This window comes from the organism of the source record quoted next, unplaced genomic scaffold, assembly GCF_019419815.1.
Source record: "Pyrus x bretschneideri cultivar Hongxiangsu unplaced genomic scaffold, Pyrus_bretschneideri_v1 Contig2, whole genome shotgun sequence".
Lineage (NCBI taxonomy): Eukaryota > Viridiplantae > Streptophyta > Magnoliopsida > Rosales > Rosaceae > Pyrus > Pyrus x bretschneideri.
Window position 1 is genome coordinate 10,861,022 of NW_025999501.1, and position 2,966 is coordinate 10,863,987.

Below are 2,966 nucleotides of genomic sequence, written 5' to 3' on the forward strand. Positions count from 1 at the left end.
CACAAGCAACTTCCCAATGGGTCACCCATCATGGGATTGCTCTAGCCCCCTTCTCGCTTAACTTCGGAGTTCCTACGGAACCCGAAGCCAGTGAGCTCCCAAAAGGCCTCGTGCTAGGTAGGGATGAGAATATACATTTAAACTCCCCTGGGCGATGTGGGATGTCACAATAGGCGCTAAAAGAAATTAATACATGGGTACAAAATAAAACTAAAAAGAAAATACTACAAATTAAAAAAAAATGTTGCAAATTAAAAGTGGGTACAAACTAAAAATATAAATATATGATACAAAGTTTAGGCATAAAACATAAATATACCATATATAATTTTTCTATCATTGATTAAATATACAATGTCATGTGACGGTATATGTCACAACCCGTCCCGGAATTTTAATTCCGAGGACGTGAAGTTATGAAAATGCCCTTAAACGGGACTAAGGGGCGTAAAATATGTTATAACTTGATGATTTGGGGAGTGGGTAGGACCCCACATCCCTCAAATCTCTCCCCCATTTCTGCATCTTGTCTCTCTCTCTCTCTCCTCCCTCACAAATCTCTCATTCACTCTCCGTTCTCTCTCTCTCCTTCGAACTCACACGGACCACCCACAAACCACCCTAAAACTATACCAACGAAGGATCTAAGACCACCATCGTACTCCTGAGGATCACACGAACACGATGGTACCAATTTCAGGTGAGTTTCACTTCGGAAAACATGGATTTCGATTTCACTGTGCTTGTGCACTGTTCATGCACACGTAAAACTTGATGTTTTTGGGATTTTGAAGCTTGTAGGAAGCTTGGTGAGGTCCTAAGGAAGCTCGGAGTGCTTCGTTGGACAAATTTGGACGTCGGGAAAGCTTAGTTCAAGTTTGGCCGGAGCTTTCGAGACTTTTTCCGGCGAATCCAGGCCGAGTTAGGGGTCAAGGCAGGTATGGATGTGTTCGTCTCGTCAATACCTTCATTTTGATATAAAGTACATCGAAAATGGTTAAGAAATGAAGAAGTTATGACACTTTGAAGTTTACCCAGAAATTCCGGCAAAACACCCACCTCCGGCGAAACCAGTCCGGCGACGCGAGGAAGAAGATGCGCGCGTGGGCAGCGCGTAGACTGGGCGCGTGAGGGCGCGTGGAACATCCAAATTGAGTTCTGAAAATTGTCACGCGTTCGTGACGTTGTGTAGATCACCGTGGTATATTCACACACCTAAATCGAGCAACATATGAGAAAGTTATTGACGATTGTTTGGTGTATGTGCGTTAAATAACGTCAAGTTGGTTACTTTTTGTATAGGTGAAAATTATACAGAAGAAGAATGTAACCAATCTAAGGGAGGCTCAGGGACCTTCGAGACGTCGATGTGATCTGTGAGTGGGCAGTTTTGTTTTTCGTATATATATACGTATGCTTGACGTATTTCCCAGAAAACGTATTTTAAAAGAAATACGAATTAAATATCCTGTCATACATGCATCATACTTTAATATGTGCATTACCATAATTATGCATACTGTTGCATGGTGCTGAGGAGGCCCAGGTAAGATACATTCGATATACGTATGAAATACATTTGATATACGTATGAAATACGTTTGGAATACGATTGAAATACTATGGAAATATGATGAATTATACGATTAAGATATGTTGGTGATATGATTGAGATATAATTGAAATATGATTGAGAAGTAGCTTGAGATGTTTAGAGAGCTCATAACCTGATCCCCGGTGTTAGTGCTCGCCCTGAGCAGGGCCAGTCCTTCACGTGATGTTCACCTCCCCGCACCTTATGCTCAGCTTGGATCCAAGCTAGGTGCATAGCCTGTCGTACAGACCACATTTGGTGGTTCCGACTCGTAGGTGACGTGCGATTATTCGCCCAGTCTTCACGTGATCGTAGCACTAGAACGTATATATACGTAACACCTAGGCCTGTCGTACAGACCACATTAGGTGGTTCCGACTCGTGGGCAGGTTCAGTTGTTTAGTTATTGTGAATGAGATTTGAGCTCTATATGCAGCCGTACAGGTCACGTTAGGTGACTCCGGCTGCCAGATGTTATGCTGTTGTTGTGATGAGTTGATTATGAGCTATATATGCAGCCGAGGGCTGAGTTGATTAGAATGAAAGAGTATGAACTATGTTTATGGCCGAATGTTGAATTGATTATATGTTATTCCATCATATTCACATAGAGATGATGAGCATTCTGTTATGATACTTGGCATGACATACATTCATATTGTCTAGCATAATTTGAGATATATTACGTACATGAGTATATACTTTATTCTGGGAAAGTATACAAGTTTTACGGAGAGGGGTTACAAAGTTTTTGAGAAGTGTTTGGATCTGAAAAAGATTTGTTTTACTGACCCACTCAATTTTGGTTTTGCGCCCCTCCAGGTTCAAGAATTGCAAAGGTGTGGTGACTACGAGGAATTTCAACGGTGTTCTGACAGAATGGACCAAATGAGGACTCACCTTCGGGTGGTTCATCTTAGAAGTTGTGTATTTTAAAGCTTCCGAACTGTGTAAATGGTTACGTCACTCTCACGTGACGGCCAGCATGCCCTCCTTCGGGACGGGGTGTGTCAGTATACACATGAGTACAAACACAAATAAAACTTTAAAAAATAGGGGCATAAAAAGAAACTAATATATGGGTACAAATTAAAAATGAGAAGAAAATTGGTACAAATTAAAAAATATTTGCAAATTAAAAATAGGTACAAACTAAAAATAAAAATATATGATAAAAAATTTAGCCATAAATATAAATATACTAATTGTAACATTTTTAACACTAAAGGAATATATTTAAAAATAAAAATATTTTATTATTCAAATAATTAATGATGTTATTAATACCCAAGGACCTTAATCAAAAATTCAAAATGAATAGGATTTTAATCAATGGAGTAACAAAAAGATGGATGTGAACCTAATTTTCCCT

General features: G+C 39.5%; 2 long non-coding RNA genes across 2 annotated transcripts; both read left to right on the forward strand.

Moving 5' to 3' along the window:
- The first annotated feature begins 539 nt into the window (after window positions 1-539).
- Window positions 540-1,097, forward strand: LOC103944883. The gene is made up of 3 exons (XR_007257940.1): window positions 540-700; window positions 795-938; window positions 1,039-1,097. It is a non-coding gene; the product is annotated as an uncharacterized LOC103944883 (long non-coding RNA).
- Window positions 1,098-1,319: 222 nt separating this feature from the next.
- On the forward strand, window positions 1,320-2,608 carry LOC125476940. Its single transcript, XR_007258221.1, has 2 exons — window positions 1,320-1,376; window positions 2,417-2,608. It is a non-coding gene; the product is annotated as an uncharacterized LOC125476940 (long non-coding RNA).
- The last annotated feature ends 358 nt before the right edge of the window (window positions 2,609-2,966 follow it).